The sequence below is a fragment of the Rhodamnia argentea genome, chromosome 2 (assembly GCF_020921035.1).
Source record: "Rhodamnia argentea isolate NSW1041297 chromosome 2, ASM2092103v1, whole genome shotgun sequence".
NCBI classification, from domain to species: Eukaryota; Viridiplantae; Streptophyta; class Magnoliopsida; order Myrtales; family Myrtaceae; genus Rhodamnia; species Rhodamnia argentea.
The window spans coordinates 7484412-7496999 of record NC_063151.1 but is presented as its reverse complement, the minus strand read 5'-3'; the positions used below and the strand labels follow the sequence as shown (position 1 = coordinate 7496999).

At 42.1% G+C, this 12588-nt stretch overlaps 1 protein-coding gene and 1 pseudogene across 1 annotated transcript in view; both read left to right on the top strand.

The window, feature by feature from the left end:
* LOC125313932 overlaps nucleotides 1–11541 on the top strand; it is a 25540-nt pseudogene extending 13999 nt beyond the window's left edge.
* Nucleotides 7975–12588, top strand: part of LOC115756460 (cytochrome P450 72A397-like) — a 20171-nt gene continuing 15557 nt past the window's right edge. The window contains exon 1 of the mRNA XM_030696254.2: nucleotides 7975–7988. The gene's annotated coding sequence lies outside the window, so the exon portion shown is untranslated. The remainder of the gene's footprint in view (nucleotides 7989–12588) is intronic.

The window sequence follows — 12588 nt, the reverse complement described above, 5'->3', positions numbered from 1 at the left end:
AAGCAACTTTTTGAAGACAAGGAACTTTTTGTATTAGCCCACGTTGTTGAGCCCGACTTGATCTTCTAATCATGCTGCTTTTGTCTATTTATATACAAAGGACATCTCCACAAGAAACTTCTGTTTGCCCTTTTTTGGAAATTATTGGCGATAGAAAAAGCTTCACCGAATGAAGTCGCAGAATTTTGATGAGTGAGGTAACATACTGGTATTGGCTATTTCGAATGTCCCGCTTTGGCTTTGCATTATGCAGTTGCTAGTTAATTTGCTTATCAGAAAAAGTTTCGTAGGGTTATCATACATCTACACATTTTAACAACCCGGTGATAGATGTACTTGTGACGTGCAGCAAAAAATCTGGAAAGGTAACTTGACTTTATAATTTTTTGACAAAGACTAGATTTAAACGGTTATTTGAACACACGCGTTAGTTGTCTAGCATTCACCGTAGCATTCAATACGACTACAATAATACACGGATGTCATTAACTGGGATAGCTCGATGTAAAATAGATTCATATTTGACTAGCGGATGCTTTCAATTATAGGACTCATCTATCATGTCTATATAGTTAGATTCTTCAATACTCACTATTAAACACCTTTAAAGTGACTAGATGTCTTTATGTTGCAGATTTTCCAGCATCTGCCCTAGCTCGCTCAACATATTAGTTGTTGCTTTGCTATTGAATGCAAGGATCAAGATCAAGTGCATTTCAACACTTTAGTGGGCTTCTGCACAATTGGTTGCAAACTTCTTGAATGAATCCCGTTTATGAGATTTAAGGGAAGTGTAACTGGATGATTTTTTTGTAATTGTAGCAACAATCTATATTAGTGATGCACACTCTGTGTTTTTAATCGCCTTGAGCAAGTATTATACGATGCTCGGATCTACTTTTTTGTGTTGGGGGAAAATGTCGCGGGAAAATGATACTTGAGTCATTGCTTGAACAACACATTTGCGAGTAACTCAAGCCCGAGGGGATCAAAGAGCTTGAGCAGAGATTAAGGAATAATAAATTTCTTATCCTTCTTGTGAAACGATGAAGCTCTTGTATCTTGAAAGTTACAAAAGTCTACGTGAGATTGAAGGGCTTGAAGAGACTAAATCATTGGAGTTGCTAAACATTTCTTGGTGCAAAGAAATTGAAAAGATACCAAGCCTTTCAAAGCTGCAAAAGTCACAAAATGGATAAATTTGCTTTTGTGAGAATGATGTAGATTCAGGAAATTCATGCATACAATTAATAAAGTGAATTTATAAATCTAAAAAGGTAAAAACACTTTTCGAAATAGTTCATCTTAAACTTTTAATTTTTAATTCATTTTTCTTTGTGTTTATTTTTACTTTTTTTTTTTGTCCGCCAATCATCTAGCCTTCGGCGACTTGCCACAAGAGGTCGAGCCTCACTAGAAATGGGACTAAGGGGAATTACCCAACAATGGCAATGAGGAAAACATGATGATAGTGGAAAGAAATCACAATTGAACACTTTGGAAAACATTATGGGTGAATCATGAAATTCATTCTTTTCTCCTTGGTACAAGTCTGTCCCAATGACATTTCAAGATCATTTTAGATGTTGCTTTGCTTTTATCATGATGACAGAACATATAAAAGATCCGCAAGGCAAGTCCAAAAGGAGCTCCCTCCAACCAAAGCATTACATGTTTCATTCGCAATCGATAACCAGTATTCCTGAAAATTGACTTGCTGTTGTAACGCTTTAAGGGAGCAACTACCAATAAATTCAACAAACTTTACAGATAATCCAATTCCTTGATCCATTTGCTTGAATGCTTGAATCTTGTGGAATAAACTGCAGCAGATGAATAGGGTTAACTAACAAGACACGAACATATACCCTTGTTATACATACCCAGCGACACAACATTTAGAACCTCCTTCTAAACTCTTAGGCTCACCTTAACTATCTTGGAATTACACAAGAAAAATTAAGCTAAACGAGTACAACCAAAATTCAATCAATGCAGTACTAGCCACTCTCGAATGTTCATTTTGAAAGGCTTGAATTCTTTGTAAGAAGAGATCATCCTCCAATGAGCAAGTCGTACATCGGCTCTACCTTCAAATTGATCGTGGTTGGGTTGGTGGCCGGAGTTTTCGTCCCAGTTGCAGTGTTGTCATCTAGTCGCACATTGCCGGTGCTACCGGACCTCGAAAGAGAATCACAAAGGTAACACGGAAGACCTAATCTAAACCATTCTTGAATTGGGGGTGAAGGCTTATTGTGAATATGAGGGATCTTTTAATTTCTTTCAAAATCCCTCACCTTCGAATGTTGTCGTTGTTGTTGTCACCGCTGCCCCTGTAGCCATCACCATCGTCGCCGTAAACTTGAAAGGTCCCATCGCCGTTGCTGCCATAGTCCGTTGCCACCGTGACCATCGCTACCGCCACTCGATTGCACGTTGTTGCTCGCTCGTACATGACCAGATCCTTCTCCTTTATGAGCTAAGGTTTGTGTGAATAGGAGGGATCTGATTTCTTCCTAAATTCCTCACCTTTAAGGGTCGTCGTCGCCACCCCGGTCGCGATTGCCATCATCGCCCGAACACAAGCCCCCATCACTATTTCCAAATCACACGTTATCGCTCATTTGAATACAGCCAGCTCCTTCTCCTTTACGAACAAGGGTTTGTGTGAACAAGAGGGGTCTTTTAATTTCTTCAAAAAGCCCTCACCTTTGAAGGTAGCCATCACCACTTTAGTCACCATCACTTGGTCGCAAAGCCCCTCGTCACATCGCCGGATCATACGTCGTCGTTCAATCACACACAGCGAGCTCTTTTCCTTGACGAACACAAGTGGGATAGAGAAGAAAAAGAAAAGTGAGAAAGAGGGTTTTGTCTTTTAATTTTAGAGTTTTGTCATTGTTTTTCATTCAAATTTATTTTGACAAAAATTCCCCTGTTGAATCACCGGAAATAGTACATGTTTGCCGGCCGGCGAGCCGAGGCCCTTCTTTGAAACAAGTTTGGGCACTTCGGGCCTTTCTTTGGAACAAGCTTCACTATGGGCCCTTTTTTTAGAAAATATGAGCAGTTAAGGCCCTTAATCGGAATTTTCCCCTAATGTAATAACCAAGGATCATCAATGATTGATTATAATGGAACCTTTCAAGAGGAAGTGAACAGCGAACCAGGGTGGGCCGAGCTGGTTTATGTGAGTAGCATCATTGCGCTTATGATCAAACCTAAACTCTACCATTCCCCAAGTCAAGAGTGTTTGTGAGAGTTATAAGGTGTCACGACTCGAACCCTACGAGCTCGCTAACATCCCACCTAGCCTCAACTTATGTACAATTCTCTAGGATCCAAAGGCCAACGAAATCGAACTCAACATGATGACAAGCACATGCAGAAGCGAAAACCAAACTCTGTACAAAAACAAATAGCATTACGATAACTTGGGATAGTAAAAGAAAAACTTATATAAATATACACATATCCTTAATACTCAAACCAAAACCTAAGGCTTCAGATGCCACTATACAAACCTGTGACCACCTATAACAAAAGATCAAGTGGTCGAAACCTAACTCCTCCTCTAGATAGGCACCCTCAAAAAGTCAAAAGGGCGACTAACCTAAGCACCATCTTCACTATCTTCTGACGACGTCCCTAAAGCTTCCTCATTGTCCGTCACCGATGACGTCTTCACATCAAATGACTCCACTACCTCTACGTCCTCCTCGGGCTCCAGATTCTCTAGATCAGACTTCAAGTCTTCAGGACCAACATCGGGGTTCGTCACCACGCCGTTAAGAGGGGCGAACTGAGTGGGGTCCCATTCCCCAACTCCGTCATAGGGGATATCGAAGCCCTTCAGCGGTTCTACTAACATATCTTCATGTCTATATGTCCATACCGTACGTATGGGGCTTCCAAAAATTCTCTCATACATCTACGTAAATGGTAGTAGTATGCCTAAAATATACTTTGTCTTCCCCCACGGGATATTCTGTAATCACCGTCTCCATGTCCCAGGGTATCCCCGAACCCCCACAGGATATTCCGTAATCACTGTCTCCATGTCCTACGGTATCTGCGAACCTCTGTGGTAGCTCACTCATTGTCGAGGTGGGGGGTCCGAAAAAGGGTAACCCACGACGGGGTGAGATTGAATCTCGATAAGAAAGCCCCTAATCCTAGACTAGGACGATAGTGCCTCCGGACACATCATAGGTGAGCAGTTCTCAACAAATCCTCACTCAGCCAATAGAACACATAAAATAATTTCCAGAAATAAACGCAACTCACTATTCCCACTCACCATGCCTTTAATAAGGCCACGTTACTCAAAAGCCCATGTTTAATGCAGCAGGCTACAATATAAATGGACGGACCCGCGTAATAACGCCTCGGACCATTATATAGTCCGGACCCGCATAATAACGCCTCAGGTCAATATAACCCACATAATAATGCCTCAAGTTAATATCTCGTGTTTAATGCCTCAGAATAAAATAATAAACAGAACCCCACGTAATAACGTCTCGGGGTAAAATATGGTCTTATAAATACAAACCTCGCGTAATAACACTTCGGGGTAAAATTTTCACGTTCATGCTATTTTTCCTCATAAAGACCATATAATAATAATAATCCCTCGAACGCTCGACTAATACCACACGATCACAATAAACCTTCCGATCGATCAATCTAAACCATACGATCTTGCTAAACTTCCCGATTAGCGGATCGAGACCACACGATCTCACAAACTTTCTCTAATAAAAGATCGGGACCACACAATCTTTCTAATTTTTTCCAACCGCTCAATCGAAACCACTCAATCTAATTATACTAAAGAAATATTCAATCGATACCACGTGATTCACTCACGTTGCATAATTAATTAATCGGGACCACCCGATTAAATCACATTAAAGCTATCGGCCAATCAGAATGACACAATTAATTTAAACTAACACAACAATTAATATGTACCACACGATCAAATTATGCTAACGTAGCAATTAATATATATCACGCGATTAAATTATGCTAAAGTAATAATTAATCTACACCATACAATTAAAGTATGCTAACGTAGCAATTAATTGGGACCGCACGATTTAAATGACATAAAGTAACAATTAATCCTAGCCACACGATTAATCTTCATAAAGCAAGATCCAATCTAGGCCACACGATTAAAGTATCATAAAGAAAAATTCAATCATGGCCATCCAATTCCAATCATGGAAAATTCATCACATCAAACAACATGATCTCTCTCTCTCTCTCTCTCTCTCTCTCCTCTCAATTTTCGGCCAAGGCACAATTCAAGACCCAATCCACCAAATTCTTCACCAAAACTACTCAAATCTAATTCCTTTAGCATCCTAACTACCTAATCAAGGTTTAGGAACTAGCTTACCTTAAAAATGGAGCAAAACCTACGGTGAAAAGTTGAGAAAATTTTGATCCAAGCGGCGGTTTCGGTGGTGCTCTCTCGGCCGGCTTTGATCCACGGCGACTCCGGGTGGCTCACGGTGGCGGCTTAGCTTCGGTGGTTCAAGGCGAGGCCGGTGGTGGTCCGGTGATGGTGGTGGCGGTGAAGGAGTGTTCGGCCAAGCAAAGGGGAAGAGAGAGAGAGAGTGAGTGAAGTGAGAGAAAATAAAGCTAATAATGAAGAAGATGATGAGTAACATTATTAGAATATGTTAGGATATTTTTGGGTAGATATTTTGGGTTGAAAATTGGTCTTGAAAAGGAAGAGAGAGAAATTTGTGGGGTCCACTAATAATTCATCTCATTTTCTCTTGAAATACAAGAAGGGTAATTTGGCAATTTGCTTCACAATTGACTTGGTCAATTTTCGGCCATGGGGGGTTAAATGACCAAAAGCCCTTTGACCAAAGTGGAGAAATGGGTATTTTCCAAGGGTAAATGGGTCTTTTTCCATTTCCAGTTCTAATTTCATTTTTCCGAACACTTTGGGGCGAACAACGAAATAACCGTACTCCGGATGAGGTGACATCCAAAACATAATTATTGGAACCTCCGAAGGTCCGACGTCTAATTTTAAAGTCCGATTCGCGATCAATCTTGATTAATTGAAATTTCAGTGTATCTCAAACTAACGGGCGGTTTTTAGGAGTTACGCGTATCGACCCGTGATTAATATCACGTTTAAGAATTACTCGAGCCCTGGCGACTTTGAGGGTCAATCACTAGTCCCGATGGACACGATCATTAGAAATGATTTAGGGACGTTCAAAACCCATACAAGGTCAAACGGAATCACCTGTGATCCAAGCGTAGGTTATCATCCAAATTGTTCCTTAATCGTTATAAGATCGGTCTATATTGGTTCAAAATATTCCCTCGACAATTTGCATAGCCAAAGAGTCAGTCCAGGATCAAGTTCTTAGGTACACGTACTTGATTTTCCTAACTAACCATTCCCATTTTGTTAGTCTTTTCAAGAGGGATCAATTCTGAGCGAGATTTAATCGAAATACATCAATGAGACATTTCATTCATTCAAAGCTTCGAAAGTGAGTCGGAATACAGGATGTCACATAAGGCGAGCTTTAATATGAATTCAAAGATCTTTAAGTCGGGTCGGGCTCCAATAGAAGGCTTTGTAAGTTTGATGTTCGGAAACTCGGCATATCTTTGAGAGGATTTGCTTGATACATATTAAAATTCCGTTGATATCTCTTACAAACTGATGTGTTGATAGGTTTCATCGTGGAACGGCTAGAGTACGTAGCTAGTCCACTGCTTATGGGGAAAGAAAGAAGGCATAGTCCTCTTCAATGTCATTAGAATCGGGACAGCGATCAAACATGACCTGAAGCACAAGAATACATCTCAGACTTGCCTCTAGAATGTCATTTGTAAATTTCTTTATGGGGGAGTAAGTTTGCAATAACTATTGATGGCATGAATTGAATGCCTTGAAGATGTGTGCATGATTAGGTCATTAACATATGCCTTTGTCTTGTTTGATTTTCTCATGTTTTTCTTGTTCTTTTTCCTTTCTATGTGCATCAGGAAAGACAGTTTCATCACCCACAGGGCTTTCTGTGACGCCTTAGCCGAAGAGAGTGCAAGATTCTCTTCAGTTTCATCCACAAATCTGAGCTTCGCGAACGACGCAGTGAACGAGACGACCATCGGCGCTCACGCTTAACTTACCACCGCATGGGTTCAGCAACAACCGAGGAGTTCAAGATATCGCCAGAGTTTCTCTCCCGGCACTTCAGCGGAAATCAAGAATGTCACAGTGGATCAACCCGACGGACCCCGCACTGAACCCCAGTGACATCTTATTGAGTAATCTCAACCTCACATGTCTGAGTGAGATGGTGCAGATCGGCGAGGCCGGACCCGAGGCTCATCTTCATCATTGTCCGAATCGCCAATGATACAGTGAAGCTGAGCAAGGACGGCGGTTTGGATGCAGAGATGGCGTTTGATCAAGTGAAACTGGTGGTGAAAGAGACGAACCACAGGGATTTTTTTTTTTTTTTGGCCAAAACCAGAGGAGTTGAAAAGAACGGATTTGAGAAGCTAGTTTTTTTTTTTTACATCAATTTGAGAAGCTAGTTAGTGAGCTCAAGTGGTGGTATCTGAATATGGCATGAGATTGCACTAGGCAAGTGAGATTTTTAAAGTATTCTCAAAGATATTTTAAACCACTAGAAACATAAGATGGAAGTTCCCAAGAAACTTTGGGAGTGATTGAGATGCTCCAACTGATCCTACTAACTTACTTATGAGTTCAATGCAACAGGCTACATCACAGCCAGCCTGACAATAACAATTAACAAATAAACAAGTTAGCTGGTGAAAAGAATCAACTTTGCTCTTCCTGTTGACTTTTTCACTTAGATTGAGAACATGGAACAGAGTGGGGGGGAGAGAGAGAGTTGCAAAACCAAATGAAACCCTCGTACATAACGTGTGAACTAGGACAAATAGATTCACACACAGAAGAAGAAAAGATGGAGGTATCAACCCAGTCAATTGCACTAGCGGCGGTTCTGGCCGTCCTGGTGACATTGGCGTCGAGGGTGGTAAATTGGGTGTGGCTGAGGCCGAAGAAGCTCAAGAGGCTTCTAAGGCAGCAAGGCTTCTCTGGCAAACCCTACACCTTCCTGTTCGGAGACTTGAAGGAGAATGCGCGGCTGCTCAAGGAAGCCATGTCCAAGCGCATTGCCGTCGGAGACGACATCAAGCCTCGCCTCTTGCCGTTCTTGCATCGATCCTTCCAAACCCATGGTATGCATATCTTCACAGCATCTCTGTGCGTGGCACTTCTTTATCCTCTTGTCCATTAAAGATAGTTTGTTTCATGAAAAACATCTCTCTGAAAATTATTTTCCTCGATTTTTAGTGTTTGGAAGCAAAAAAGATATGATTAAGAAAAATATTTTCCGATCAACAACAGAAAATATCCTTCTAAATCGAGGAAAATGACTTTCTTTTTTGACAAAATGAAATTATTTTCCAATCTTGACTCTCTCTCTCTCTCTCCCTAACTGCATTCACACCTTCTGCAAAACTTCCCTCATAAACTTGGATCTCCCCTCCGCCGCCCGGACCCATCCCTGCCTCGGCCTATTCTTCCTCTCCCCTAGTCGACGCCTCTCTCTCCGATGCGCGGACGTCAGTGATGACAAGGTCGAGCTTGTGTCAGCCTCAAATGAGGCCAAGCTTCGCCGGATGTAGCGAGCTGGCTCGAAGCTTGCAGATCTGATGAGGCTTGGTCTCGCTTGACCTCATCAGCCTCGCTCGTTGGCCTTGCTTGGGCATTTCTTGGAATCGAACTTCTTAGATCTGGATCTAAACAGGAGGATGAGAAGTTGGGTCGCTGCCGTCTTTGATGAGTTTCAAAACATTAGAACTTTGCTTTTGAATTTTGATGTACGTCGGTGGATGATCGATATGCCCGCTTTGGCCAATCACCCTAAAATTCCAGAGCAATCTTGGTTGAAGATTCATGGATGTCAATCAAATCAGCAACACGCTCGGAAGGAGTCGAAGTCATTGTCCTAGGGCAGAGACTAGTCCCTATTCAGACCAAAGCACCATACACAGTTGATGTCGGTAGAAGCGCAAGGTCCCAAGCTACTCCACAACTCAGTGGGACCAAAAATCTTGTGCATGACAATGAGGAACGAGTTCTTGGATGGATTCTGCCACCCGCTCTAGGCTTCATGGATTGAGTTTTTCTGATGTGCCATCACCATTCATGGCTTGCGTGCTTTGTCTCTGGAAGCCTCTCTGCCCTTTTTGTCCCTTTTGCACCCGCCACCGGCAATTCCATGACATGGGCACCGAATCCAACAATCAGTGAAACACGTATCAAACGATTGGAACGATGATGGCCACCGCCTCTAGAAAAAAAAGAGGAGGAAATATTTTTCTACTACTAAGAACGGTACAATCTCAACTGTAAATTCACACACTATCATCGCATATTTTGCATAAATCACTTATTGATTGAGAAATCTGTGTGGTTAACTGACATTACTCATACTATTACGCTAGTAGCTCCCTAAAAAAAAAACAACCACTACCATTGAAATTACATTTGTGTAAGAAGATGCCAACCGATGGGACTCGGAGCAGCAACAAACCATGAAATTCTTAGTAAGAAAACACATGGGATCCTTGATTGATCCTTGATTTTTCCAAGTCTCAATGTCTGGAGTCTAGACGGCTAGCATGTGTAGAATGTTCTATTTTGGTGTAGAAAGGGCTGCTTGGTAATCATCATAAACCACCTTTTCCCTCATGATATGAATCAAATCGCCCAATTTCATGCATTCCTAGAGAGTAGCTGAGAACATAACTGAAAATAGTTCTTTTGGCAATGTGCCTCTTACTGGATGCATTGCAGGCAAAGACTCGTTCATGTGGCTGGGGCCAACACCGAGAGTGAACATAACGAACCCGGAAAAGTTAAAGGAGATCTTCTCCAAGATATCCGACTATCCCAAGCCAGCCTCCAATCCCGTGGTGAAGCTGCTCGCCGATGGACTCACGAACCACGAGGGCGAGAAATGGGCTCGGCACCGGAAGATTATCAATCCAGCATTCCACATGGAGAAATTGAAGGTACCTAAACATATACTGTGCTCAAATAAATGGAACCCTACACAATGTGATGCCTTGGGAATTTTCTTTGACTCCTCGTTTGCATCTGTTTGTTGTTCTTGCAGCTTATGTTACCCGCTTTTTATTCAAGTTGCATTGAAATGGTAGATAGATGGGAGAAATTGGTATCAGAGAAGAGATTGTGTGAGGTCAACGCGTGGGTTGACCTTCAAAATTTGACCCGTGACGTGATCTCTCGTACAGCATTTGGTAGTAGCTTTGCAGAAGGCAAAAGGATCTTTGAACTTCGGGAGGAACAAGCTTTGCTCGCAATTAAAGCCCTTCGATCGGTCTATGTCCCCGGCTAGAGGTAAATCTCTCATCATCCATAAGCTAGCTGAATCTAAATGAGCTTCGGGCTTTATAGTCGTGACATTACAAAAAATCCGACTATTGCATTCTGTATTTCGCAGGTTTGTGCCAACTAAGTTGAACAGGAGGGTGAAGAACATAAATAAAGAAGTGCATGCTTTGCTCATGGACATCATCCACAGAAGAGAGCAAGCAATAAGGGCAGGGGACGCTACTAGCGATGATTTGTTGGGGCTATTGCTGGAGTCAAACATGAAAGAGAATATCGGGATGAGCCTTCACGACGTGATTGAGGAATGCAAGGTTTTCTACTTCGCCGGACAAGAGACCACTTCGGTTTTGTTAGTATGGACCATGATCTTGTTGAGCGTGTACCCAGATTGGCAAGCCCGGGCTAGGGAGGAGGTCCTCCAAACCTTTGGAAGCGTAAAACCCGACTTCGACGGGTTAAGCCACCTCAAGATTGTAAGTTCAATACTCTCTTCCTATTTTCCGTTCTATTCGTGAAAATTGATGTTAGATGAGAGAACCATCCCTTAATTTCATTTTAGTTATTTTTTCTCGTGCATCATAATCATGTAGATGCACCCACATACACTTCTTTACCATCAACAACTTCTGTGGATTTGTCGTGGTCAGGTCACAATGATCTTGAATGAGGTGCTAAGGTTATATCCACCGTCGGTTATACTAGTACGAAAGGTTCAAAAGGAGACAAAACTGGGAAAGCCGACCATACCCCCGGGAGTCCATCTCTCAATGTCGACTCTCCTCATCCACCATGATAAAGAATTGTGGGGCGAGGATGCCGAGGAGTTCAAGCCAGAGAGGTTCGCCGAGGGAGTGTCCAAGGCCACCAAGAACCAAGTCTCCTTTTTCCCTTTCGGATGGGGCCCTCGTATATGCATCGGCCAAAACTTCGCAATGATAGAGGCGAAGATGGCGCTTGCCATGATACTTCAGCAATTCACATTCAAGCTCTCTCCATCGTATGTGCATGCCCCTTGCACTATCCTCACCCTCCAACCACAGTATGGTGCTCAGTTCATCTTGCATAAGCCAAACTAGAAAGTTACATATCAGGGTGACAACATGTGGTGTAGACAAAAGAACGTGCATTTGAAATAAGGAAACAATATACCTTTTCCAAGTTAATGCATTGTTGGCTTTCCTCCCTAATGTAATAACCCAGGATCATCGGTGATCGACTGTGATGGAATCTTGCACGAAGAACGTGATTTGATGCATCCATAGACATTTCAGAGATGAAAAGAAGTTTGGTTTACTCAAGCTGAATTTTTTCGGCGTCAATTTGTAATCAAAACCAATCCCAAAAAGTCTGGATATCCAATGAAGCAACCGGACAAAATGAAACCGTAATATAGGCCGGGTGAAGTTGCAGACGGAGAGGGTGGGGCAGTTCATGCTAACTGGGCCAAGTTTGATGAGCTTAAGCTCCATTTGAACCTATTTCTCGCAGCCCATGTTTGAAAACTCTCGCCCCAGCCCATCCTGCTAAACTATGCAGAGGCGTTGGTGTTGGGCATTGACCATATTGGCCAATTTCCATGTATATGTGATCTGAATTCATAAATATGTAATTCAACGATAAATTAGTGTCGAGATTCCTATGTGCCATGCTGGATAAAATATGTACGACGAGGAAGGAAAGGCGATTTTTGCAATAGATCCTTCATTAGATACTTTTAATGAATGTCAACTAAGTATCATAGGTAAATTGCTTTTAGTTGTTCGATCATTTGATAACGAGTCATTCTTTGATAAATGATCACTATGTGTCAAACTCAATAGAATTTGATCAATCCATTTTTCTGTCGTTAAAGCCGAACTTCAAAAATCCATTCTCGGTTCAAATTGCGGTTGCAACTCGCCCGCATGAAACCAAAATCACTAGTAATCGCCGGTCAGCCATATGGGGGTGAATTTGTTCCCGAACCTTGTACACACTATCTACCCATGCGTGTGAAACATGAGTGATTGAAGTATCCATTCCGCTCCGGTCCATCTTCATCCGATATGTGTGAAATGTGAAAAACCACTTATATAAACACAAGGCCAGCCTCGCCCAATATCATCAAAACCATCTTCAAATTAATCTCTCTCGAGATC